We start from the raw sequence: 12,328 nt of genomic DNA on the forward strand, positions 1-12,328 counted from the left end.
TGCCCTCACCCATAATTCTAGGCCTCCTTGCCCCTGCCCCCCCCCGCTCCTGACATGCGATGGCACGGTGGGCCCAATAGGCCCGTTTTTCTCTCTCCCCAGGCTCCAGATCCTTTCTAGGAGCTTGGGGAGGGCGAAAACAGCCTTCCCCACCCCGCCCCCGAGGCCCTCTAAAGCCAGGAAACCACCAGTTTCCCTACTTCCGGTGGGCCCACAAGGCCCGAAAATCAGCTGGTGCATCGGAGCTGAGCTCACATGCCTACCGATATGGCTACGTGTGCCACCTGTGGCACGCATGCCATAGGTTCGCCGTCACGGTTATAGGTCATCTAGTCCAACCCCCCATCCAAGTAGGAGACCCTACACCATTTCTGACAAATGGCAGTCCAATCTCTTCTTGAAAGTCTCAAGTGATGAAGCTCCCACAATTTCCGAAGGCAACTTCTGTTCCATGGGTTGATTGTTCTCACTGTCAGAAAATTCCTCCTTGTTTCTAGGTTGAATCTCTCCTTGACCAGTTTCCATCCATTATTCCTTGTCTGGCCTTCGGGTGCTTTGGTAAAATAGCTTGACCCCTTCCTCTCTGTGGCAGCCCCTCAAATATTGGAAGACTGCTATCATGTCAAATAGAAATCCATCCCAGACTGGTCATTCAGCTACAGCAGCAGTTCCATTAGCTCAACAAATGTCCATTTTTGCATTGCAAAACAAAGTCAGTGAAATAAATAAACTGAAAGCCGAGGCTGCTTTCAAGTCTGAGGCCAAAATAGATGGTGCGGCAGCCATATCACCGAATAGTATGAGAAAACTGTTTTTAAGCATCATTTAAAGTTCCCACAATCTAACAAAACTAAGCTGTTGTGAAGCGTCGTGCGACGCCAAATGATAGCTTGATCTTGGGCTCCTTGCCCTGCTAAAATAAATGGTGTGAAGCCTATTGCCCAAATAATGTAAATACTCGCGAGTCTTTTTTCGATGGCCTATCAAGCCTCAGGTTTGAACCGTTGACATCATTAGTGCAATTTTCTGCTTTTTTAAAAAAGAAAAAAAAGATTTAATGCATCTATTTTACTGCAACTAAAGCATGTAGTAGACATGCTATTGTTTTTATTAAAAAAAACAACATAAATGGAGAATGGAAATTGCCCTTAGAGTCTTAACCTGCTGTGCCTTGCACTCAGTGGCTAAAATATTGGTAAAAAAATAAAATAAAAAGTGCAACCTCAGCTGCAAAGAATAGTCTCGCTTCTGAATCTGTGGGGACAGTTTAGGTCTCTAGATTTTTCTATCCGAATCTGCAAGCACTATCTGTTCTGACCTAGGCTTCCCAAGAGCATGAAGCAGACTCCTTGTCCTGACAAAAACCCCTTTTTATTAAGTTACTGTGAATTCCTCTCATTCACATCCAGCAAAGTCTTTCAAGGGAGAATTTACAGTCACAGACCTTATCTGGCTTGGAGAGCTGCCAGGCCGATATCTTCAAAACTTGGCAAGAAGTCTCGGAGAGTCACAAACCAATTAAGTGAACTAATTGTCTCCTGCAAACTCCCCTCCCATTCGTTCCTCTTTATTCCTATGGGAGGGGCCCTTCATCATCCATCTGTGGCTTTACTCCCTAGTCGACCCTTGTTCTTTAGCTGTTCCCTTCGCTAGCAACTCTGTGCATGTGCACACTGGGAACAGGCCCCAGCTGTTCTTCTGCCTCATTGATATCTGACTCCAAAGGCAGCTGATAACTGATGGTCCTGTTTCCCTCTCTGCCTCTGACGCAGAGCCCTCATCAGAGCCTTCCCCAGACTCCAGGACTGGCCCATGTTCCTCCCCAATCTCCTCACTGTCTGTCTGAGTGTTAGGAAGTACTGTATGACTTCACAGAAAAAGGAATGGAAGCTTGGAATCAATTTCCAGCAGAGGTTGTGGGTTGGTCATTAGTGACATGTTTGGGATAAACACACATCCATCATCTGACAAAAATTAAAAAATAAAATAAATAAAATCTAGAAATACTACTACAAAGCAGAGACATCACCCTGCCAACAAAAGTGCGTATAGTCAAGGCTATGGTTTTCCCAGTTGCAATGTATGGCTGTGAAAGTTGGACTATAAGGAAGGGCTGAGCGCCAAAGAATTGAAGCCTTTGAACTCTGGTGCTGGAGAAGACTCCTGCGAGTCCCTTGGACTGCAACGCGATCAAACCGGTCAGTCCTAGAGGAGATCAACCTTGACTGCTCTTGAGAAAGCCACATCCTGAAGATGAAACTCAAATCCTTTGGCCACCTAATGAGAAGGAAGGACTCACTGGAGAAGAGCCTAATACTGGGAACGATTGAGGGCAAAAGAAGAAGGGGACGGCAGAGACCAAGGTGGCTGGATGGAGTCACTGAAGCAGTCGGCGTGAGTTTAAATGGACTCCAGAGGATGGTAGAGGACAGAAAAGCCTGGAGGAATGTTGTCCATGGAGTCGTGATGGGTCGGACATGACTTCACAACTAACAACAACAACATTAACATTAACTAAAAGGAAAATAAACAAAACTCAAAGGGCAGATCTGATGGACCGCTCGGTCTTTTTCTACCATCAGTTTCTGTAATAGTTCTTGTTTACTATATGCGTTTCATTTTTATTTTGGTTTTTAAATGAGTCTATGATTGTTTGACACCCAGAGTCCCTTGTCTGAGATGGGCAGCCGTACCAGTTGAATAAATAAATACACGGACAGCACGAAGTCTTGCACGGAACTCAAATTCTGTAGACTGTTCTTGTAAAGTCTAGGAACACAGGCCCACTGATCCTATAATCAACTGGTCGAAAATGACTTTTCCCCAAATGATAAATTATATCTCTAAGTTATGTTTGGCAGCTGGTTCATGAATCTATTCGAGCCGATGCTGAAGTGACTGGAAGCCAAAACAAAACAAGGCAGGGGGAAAAAAATACCAGTGAATTGGAATGAAGTGGTTATATATAGAAAGTACAAAGTGTTGTAAGGGGATGAATCATGCCAGTTCTTAAAGAAACTTGCTACTTAAGTCCTACCAGCAGGTCGCAAAGACCCCCCCCCCCATCATTAACATTGTGCTGATGTGATGTTAATTGATGGCACTGCCAAACTGGAGTAGGAGATTGTCAAAGCGATGAGGTCAACGCTCTACATAAAACTTTGCCAGCTGTCAACATCAGCATGGAAGCCGAACAACTTGCAAACGCCTGCGCAGAGGGATATATTTACTGTGTGGGGGTTACTGTTTCTTACAAACATCTTCTAACACAGCCGTGGTGGTGCAGTGGTTAGAATGCGGTATTGCAGGTTAATTCTGCCAACTGCCAGGGGTTCGATCCTCACCAGCTCGTGGTTGTAGTATAATGAGCTGAGAATTCAATTCAGCTGAACATTCTTCACAAGAGTCCTCATTTCTCATGTGGCCTCTTGGGAAAATTAATTGTCCACCCCTCATTCCACCCATGGTGGCACAGTGGTCAGAATGCAGATTGTTGGGGGAAATAGGCTGACTCTGTAAACTGCTTTGAGAGGGCTGTAAAGCACTGTGAAGCAGTATATAAGTCTATTCTTTACATGGTCTAGACCAGCCAGAATGGCTAGATACCGGATGAGAGCAAATGCAGCCAGCCCCTGGGTCTACCAAACCATCTATCTACACGATTATGAGAAAAGTGAGCAATGAAAGCCCATGGCAACATTTCCTATTTGTAAATGATGTGTTGCCTGTTTGCATTACTCTGCTGTTCTTGCAAAAAGAAAAAAGAAAGAAAAGCTCAAGGGTTTATAAAAACTGGATGTGTCCACTGATCCTGATGAAGACACTGTTGTGTTCTCTAGGCAGTAGGGAGATCCACACAACCGTTGCATCTGCTGGAACAGTTGAGATCAGACAGAAAGCAGTTCTCCAGGGCAAAAGTTGTATTTATTTATTTATTTATTTATTTTGGTCCATCAGTAATTACTAGAGTTACAGACATTGAACACCAAAACCAAGATCCTTGAGGAAATATCCGTCTCAGTGGAACAGAACACAGAACATAGAACAATGAGGTTGGAAGGGACCTTGGAGGTCTTCTAGACTAACTCCCTCTGCCCTGGACAGGAGGCCCTATACCGGGTGTCAGCAACCTGTGGCTCCAGAGCCACATGTGGCTCTTTGGGCCCTCTGCTGTGGCTCCCTGTCGGGTGATCCCACCCCTCGCCTTCCCCTCCCAGTCACTCCTTGCCTGGCCTGAGAAGGTAAGGGCGAGGGCGGGGATGGAGAAGCAGCTGGAGCAGCGTTAGAGAGAAACAGAAAAAGGGGGGTAGAGAGAGGGAGAGAAAGAGAGGAGGGAGGGAGGGAGAGATGTCAAAAGGGTTTTGTGGTTCCCGGTGTTTTTTAACAACCGGTTCTCTGCCCTAATGACCAGCTGGGTAGGCGTGGCTAGGGGGGGGTCATGTGACTGGTGAAAATTAATGACATCGAGTTGGCCACGCCCAGCCAGGTTTTGTGGCTCCCGGTGTTTTCTTTTCTGTGGGAAACGGGTCCAAATGGCTCTTTTGAATATTTAAGGTTGCAGATCCCTGCCCTGTACCATTCCGGACAAATGGCTGTCCAGTCTCATCTTGAAAACCTCCAGTGATGGAGCAGCCACAACTTCTGGAGGGAAGCTGGTTAATTGTTCTAACTGTCAGGAAATTTCTCCTCAGTTCTAGACTGGATCTCTCTTTGATAAACTTTCATCCATTACTTCTTGGCCTGCCCTCGGGTGCTTTGGAGAAGAGGCCAACCCTCTCTTCTTTCTGACAGTCCCTTGAGTACTAGAAGATTGCTATCATGTCACCCCTAGTCCTCCTCTTCGTTAAACTGAACCAGGGATGTCAAACTCAAGGCCTGAGGGCTAGATCCGGCCTATGGGGTGCTTAAATCTGGCCCACGGGGCATCCCTGGAACCAGTGAAGGTGTCACGTTTCGATGCTATCTCAAAATAAATGAATTTCCAAACTGCCGATCTTTGAGGAAATTTTCTCTTTATTGAGCATAGCGATCTGATCCTGGCTCTTTCGCGGTCAGTACTGACCTTTACCCCCCCAATCCCTCCCTTTCCGATCCCCAATTCTCTGCTTCTCATTGGCTATCTTCCAAGCCACTTTCCTCATCCCTTCTTCGTCAGATCACAGGAATGTCTCCCCCCCGCTCCCATCTCCGAGGAGACAGAATCTTCAAAGGGATTTAGTAGGCAAAAGTTCAAGCTTCTCCTCTCTTTATATATGTCAGTGCTGGGACGCTGACAGAAGGACCAGCCCGCAGTGCCAGAGAAAACTGAGCTCAGGAGAGCTGTGTGCAGCCCCCTCCCCCAGGGCCCCGTTTTCGGCCCTGACAACTTCCTGCAGCCCTCTGCCAGTGAAAGTGCACGCCCCCCCACTCTGACTTCCATTTTCACTGGCACAAGGCTGTCTTTTTTGTATCGTGGTGGCTATCATAAAAATACATTTATCATAAATCATAAGATACAACACTTAATGATAGTCATAGGATACTAAATAACCAATCAACATATTAAATACCATATAAAGTGGTATCTATTAACATTTATCCAGCTGGCCATCTCATATCAAATTCTGGGCAGCTGTCAATCAACCGTTAAAGCAACACCAGTAATAAAAAGACACTGTCAGGGTTCCAACAGATGCCCTAATTAAATCATGAGCCTCGAGCCAAGCTTCAAAAGAAATCCGGTTATTTATTAGGAGCTTCATGTCAGCACGTTCCAAGTGAAGCCAACTCTGACCTCACGTAATTTACGCCCCAGGCTTGACTCTGTTTCCCCTCCCCCCTCAGGGTGTGTCATCAGTCACATTCACCAACGGAGCAATTTCGTGGGTTGTAAAGATCACTCCCCTCCAGCCGCTGTGGGTAATCCTGGGAGACAGCCTTGAGAGAGATATGTCTGGAATGTGCTTTTGTTTTTGGCTGCTGTGCTGCTCCACCATTTTCCCATCCCCCTTGCCTATGGCAACTCGAGAACAGGCCAGGGATGCTTTGTGAGTTGACAGACACGATACAGACATATATTAAAAATCACACGTGGTAAACATCTCGCACCAAAGTTAAGCTATATACCCAGTTCAAGGGTGGAAAGACAAAGAGACAAGATTTATTCATTTATTTCCTTATTAGACTTGTCAAAGTAATCCTTTGACTTATGACCACAACAGGGAGCAGAATATCTCCTGCTAAGCAAGGCAATCATTAAAGTGAGTCACACCTGATTTCATGACCCATTTTTTTTGCCACGGTTGTTCAACCAGTCACTGCAGTTGTTAAGTGAGTTGGGAAGTCGTTAAGCAAAACTTCTCTCACTGACTTTGCTGAGAAGGTCGCAAGTGGTGATCACATAACCCTCAGAATTACATGCCGGTTGTAAAGCGCCCGAATTTTGATCATGTGACCGTGGGAATGCTGCAACGGTTGTAAGTGCGAGGACCGTTTGTAAGTTGCTTTTTCAGCGTGGAGGTAAACTTCAGATCATTGCTAAACATTTGGTTGTAAGTTGAGGACTACCTGTGTGCTTCCCATCTCACCTAGAGGTGGCTCCTGATCTGTACCAAATACAGGTAGTCCTCAATTTACAACACTTCACTTAGTGACCGTTCGAAGTTACAACGGCACTTAGGACCGTTTTTCACACTTACGACCATTGCAGCATCCCCATGGTCATGTGCTTTACATTTGGATGCTTCGCAACTGACTCACGTTTACGACCCAGGGTCATGCGATTCCCTTTTTGCAACCTCCTAACAAGCCCAGTGAATGGGGAAACCAGGTTAATTTAACACAGGGGTCTGCAACCTTAAACACTCAAAGAGCCATTTGGACCCGTTTCCCACAGAAAAGAAAACACCGGGAGCCACAAAACCCTTCCCATGCCTCACTATTTTTTGAGCGGCCACAAAAATATGTAGTTGAATTAAACATTCTGTTTTCTTCAGAAACTTTTCTTTTCTTGGATTTATCCATGGTTGGCCTACCGGGGGTTGAAAAGCTCAATAAATTATGTGCCGGCAGGTATCGCACATTGGCGGTTGTGACTCCTATTTTGAGTGACAGGGAGCCACAGCAGAAGGGTGAAAGAGCCACATGCGGCTCCAGAGCTGCAGGTTGCTGATCCCTGATTTAACACTTTATACTACTAATTTAACAACTTATTTATTTTATTTTATTTATTTATTTTATTCGGCTTATATGCCTCCCTATCTCACAATGGACTCAGGGTGGCTCACAACAATAAAACACAAGCCACAATAAAAATAAAAACTAAAATCTAAAAAATTTAAAATTAACCCATTAAAACCCTTAAAACCCCGTCATCAGACCAGGTCAAGGGATTTGAAAAGCCAAGTTTTTAATTCCCGGCGGAAGGTGCGAAGGTCAGGCGCTAGTCGGAGCTCCAAAGGGAGTTGATTCCAGAGGGTGGGCGCCCCAACCGAGAAGGCTCTACCCCTGGGGGCCGCCAGCCGCCACTGTCTAGCCGACGGCACCCTGAGTAGGCCCTCTCTATGGGCGCGAACCGGGCGATGGGATGTTGTTGCTGGCTGTAGGTGGTCCGCCAAATATCCGGTCCTAAGCCATGTAGGGTTAGGACCAGGATATAACTGCTGTAATTCCCTTAAGAAACGTGACAAGAAAAGTCGTAAAATGAGGCAAAACTCAATTAATAAGTGTCTCGCTTAGCAATGTAAAATTCCGGCTTAATTGTGGTCATAAGTCGAGGACGACCTGTATCTCCCATTCAGTAAGAGGTGGGAAGAAAAACGACCCCTCCTCACTGCTGACCTCTGCTTTTTCTCTGCACAATAAGGACAATTTGCCATGGATGGAGGTGGCTTATATGCATAAAATGAGAAGCACTCCTACAATTATCTTCCATCATGCATCAAATAGCCTTTAAGGACAAAGGGTTTCCTATAAAAATAGGATTTTAGGAGGAGCTCACTCCTAAATTTTCCTTCCCTCTACTCCCCTCTGTTGGTTAAAGAATGGCATTGCAGGCCCTGAATCAGCCCAGCTTCAGTCTTGTGCCACGGCTGCTCTTCCTAGGAGTAGAAATCAAATTATGCATATATTGTAATTTTTTGCCTCTTTAAAAAATGTGTGGGCTTGCAGGCACTTTGCTGTCAACTTGCTGTCCACCTTAAAAGAGAACCGGTTTGGTCTAGTAGTTAAAACACTAGGATAGAAAGTGGTAGTAAAGGTAAGTAGAACCCACCCCTGGACTAGGGGTGGGTTCTACTTACCTTTACTACCAGTTCGCAACGGGGCCGCGCACGTTTTTAACAAATGGCGAAGGGCTCTACAATTTGATCTTCCATCTGAACTGGTTCATCTTAGCTGTCTTAAACAACCACAAAGAAGGAGAGGTCAACCTATTCTCCAAAGCACCTGAGGGCAGGACAAGAAACAATCTTGGAATCTAATCAAGGAGAGAAGCAACTTAGAACTAAGGAAAAATTTCCTGACACTTAGAACAATTAATCGGTGGAACGACTTGCCTCCAGAAGTTGTGAATGCTCCAACACTGGAAGTTTTTAAGAAGATGTTGGATAACCATTTGTCTGAAGTGGTGTAGGGTTTCCTGCCTAAGCAGAGGGTTGGACTAGAAGACCTCTAAGGTTCCTTCCACCTCTGTTATTCTATTCTGTTCTATCAATTATGTGTCCAGAGAAATCCCATTTAAACTGGGGCAGGGAGTACTGGAGTTCTTCCTCTGAACTCTATCCTCTGAATAGAGCTCAGAAAGTTTTTTTTTTTTTTTTAATTTGATTTATATGCCGCCCTTCTCCGGAGACTCAGGGCAGTTTACAGTGCGTTAAGCAATAGCCTTCATACTTTTGTATATTTATACAAAGTCAGCTTATTGCCCCCACAAACTGGGTCCTCAATTTATCTACCTTAGAAAGGATGGAAGGCTGAGTCAACCTTGAGCCTGGCGAGATTCGATCTTACTTTGATTGCAGACAGCTGGTGTTAAATTACAGTGCTTCTGTCTGTTGAGCTAAACCAGGCTCAAGAAAGTGTTTCTAAAGCGTTTCTGAACACCAATAAAACTATGTCATCTATTTCCCCCCCCCCCCCCAGTATCTAGATAGACCTTTGGGTGTAGATCTTTTATTAAAGAAAATCACTTTTGCAAAGCAATGCAGCAGTTACACGAAACTCTCTAACTTCAATGGGTTTTTTTTTTCCCCCAAAGGTTACTCACACAGAGGTAGATAAATGACTAAACAATGAAAGAGAGAGCTCAGGTTTAAATTGAGTTTATTAGTTGTTTTAGATATGGGAAATTAAGGGTAACGTGGAATGTTTGGTAACATCTGAGCTGAGGTCCTAACAGAATGGGATTTTCATAGAAACAGTAGTTGAAGGTTGCTTTCTTTTGGGATACAGGCAATGGTGGGATTCAAATAATTTAACAATCAGTTCTCTGCCCTAATGATTGGCTGGGTGGGCGTGGCCATGGTGGGTGTGGCCAGGGGGTGTGACAGACAGCACTCGGACTCCTGCACCCCCCGGGAGCAAAAATGGGCCGTGGGTGGGGGAAAACGTGCCTCCCCCCTGCGCCCCGTTTTGGGCCTAGTAGGCCTTCCTTCAGCCTTGTGGGAGCAAAAATGGGCCATGGGTGGGGGGGCACCACACCCCCAATGCCCCATTTTGGGTCTAGTAGGCCTCTCTGCACATACCTGGGATCCAAAATGGGGCACATGGGAACTCCTGGAAGGGGAGGGGCAGGGAAGGGAAGGGCCAGCCTACAATTTAACTACCGGTTCGCCCAAACTTGCCCGAACCGGCTGAATCCCACCACTGAATACAGGAAGTCCTCAATTTACAGCAGTTCATTCAGTGAGTGTTCGAAGTTACAATGGCACTGAAAAAAGTGAGTTTTTTTTCACATTTAAGACAGTTAGCATCCCCATGGTCATTTCATCAAAATTCGGACACTTGGCAACTGATTCGTATTTATGTCGGTTGCAGTGTCCCAGGGGTCACATGATCCCATTTTGAGACCTTCTTGACAAGCAAAGTCAGTGGGGAAGCCAGATTCACTTAACAACCGTGTTACTAACTGAACAACTGCAGGGAATCCCTCAGTAACTGTGGCAAGAAAGGTCGTAAAATGGGGCAAAACTCACTTAACAACCATCTCGCTTAGCAACAGAGATTTTGAGCTCCATTGTGGTTGTAAATTGAGGATTACCTGGATGCCCCTCGCTAGATTTTACATTAACCTACTGATGCAGTACATTTCCCATTACCAGGGAAAACATTTTGACTTTCTCCCGAAGAAGTGATGAACGTTTCTTAATCTTATCTATCTTTAATGCCTTTCTTTTCTAGCTGCTCGAATGAAGGTTTGTGCAGATTTTTTTGTGATGCAGTTTAATCCCCTTCGTCTCTTTCAACAGTTTCGTCCGCCGGCCTAGCCTTTCTGCTTTTCTGTCCATTGTAGGAACTTGAATTCCTTTAGTATGTATGCAGATCTAATATTTTTGCATGGTTTACCTTCCTTTAACCTTGCAGTTTTATCACAGCTTTGCACAGAGCACTGCTTTGGAAACTGGAATGCCCTAGACGGCTGTGGGTCAGCAACCTGGTGTCTTCCAAATGTTTAAGACCCAGCAGGAAAGACAATTTGTAAAGCAAACTTTTAAAAGGTGCCACGTTGGCTGCTCCTGTCCCAACGGGATTTAGCTTCATCACTGCCACTTGATTACGCATTCTGAATTTTGCTCTTAAGACATATTTTATTTCATTTCATTTCATTTCATTTCATTTCATTTCATTTCATTTCATTTCATTTCATTATTTCATTTCATTTCATTTATTTTATTTTATTTTATTTTATTTTATTTTATTTTATTTTATTTTATTTTATTATTTTATTTTATTTTATTTTATTTTATTGTTATCACTGACTTTGGCTGCAAAGCTAGCATTTGGATGCTTTACCACAAACCTTTTCAGTCTGGGGTCCTTCGTGTTGGTCAGGAATTCTGGGAGTCCTAAGGTCAGAGTTTCTTGCCAAAATCAAATCCAGAAGCACACACAGATAAACTGATTTAGCAGGATTAATTAACTTCTTTATATACAATACCAACAGCAGAGAACAGTTTGATTTCAGCTCAGATCAGCAGACAAGTTCACAGTCAGGTTTCAGTTTCAATTCTCTGCACAGACTCAGAAGCTGCAGACTAAGACATGCCCTGGCTCCAGTCTGTCTCAGCTCCCATTGGCTGATTTAGTTGCTATGCCTATTCATTGGCTGACTTTGTTACCATGTCTCTGCCAGTTCATGAATAACCTGACACCTAAGACAAATGGAGAGCCTCAGATGGAGGCAAGATGGTTTCGATGATTGGGTTAATTCTCTCCATGGAAGAATGGTGGCCATCCACCTGAATCTGCACAATTTTATTCCTTAAAACTCAGCCCCAGCACTCAGAGTTTTCTTTTTCTTGTAACTCTTCATTCTCAATTAAGTTTGGCAGTTGTTATCCATTATTTATCAGTCATTTAAAAAAAAATAGTCTGATTATGGCGCGCTTGTCATTTATCTACTATTCAGGCAAAGAGAAGGATTAGATTAGCATCATCCATCTTTTCAGGTGCTGAGTCCTTCCACCCCCAAAATATTTTTGTTTGGAAAAAATGAAATTCCCGAATTCTATGAGCAAATCATGATAGCTTAGGGAGTTTTTCACGAGACCAATCTATTTGACCACTTTTCAGAGTTCTTCTGTAAAGGTTTGCAAGATCTCGTGGGGAAAAAAAAAGCTGCGGTTTGGTGAGGTTTGGTAACCCCGCAAATGCTCAACCGTTTCAAAAACGTCATTATGAAGAATACATTTTGGAAATCTACTAATGCCAGAGACCGTGCTGGCAACCAGGGCTTGTATTTTTCATTTAAATCTTAGATGGCAAAGCCTGTGCATTTGCAAGCCCCTGTCATCAATTATCTTATTCTACGGTCGAAACTTTCAGCTGCATGCCAAGATGTGCCAAATGTACTCCTAGTAGAAAAACGCACTTGTACCACGGGCCCGAGGTGCTGTGCTTTTTCCACCCACATGGTTATTTTGTCTCCTTGGACTTTTCTTCTAGTTCCCTTTACTCACCTTCATGTGGTTCCCATCTCTAAAAGACTGGAGACTAAGGGGTCCTTGGTGCTCTCTGTACTTGGTGCACCAACTTCTTCTTTTTTTTTTTAATTTGATTTATATGCCGCCCTTCTCCGGAGACTCAGGGCGGCTTACAATGCGTTAAGCAATAGCCTTCATTCTTTTGTATA

The 12,328-nt window shown here is 44.4% G+C and overlaps 1 protein-coding gene across 5 annotated transcripts in view; it reads left to right on the plus strand.

Annotated features, from left to right (window-relative positions):
• Positions 1–12,328, plus strand: part of GRM5 (glutamate metabotropic receptor 5) — a 286,394-nt gene that overhangs the window by 248,405 nt on the left and 25,661 nt on the right. The window lies entirely within an intron of this gene.

The sequence above is a fragment of the Pituophis catenifer genome, unplaced genomic scaffold, assembly GCF_029215685.1.
Source record: "Pituophis catenifer annectens isolate HBS135680 unplaced genomic scaffold, rPitCat1.0.hap2 SCAF_4, whole genome shotgun sequence".
NCBI lineage: Eukaryota > Metazoa > Chordata > Lepidosauria > Squamata > Colubridae > Pituophis > Pituophis catenifer.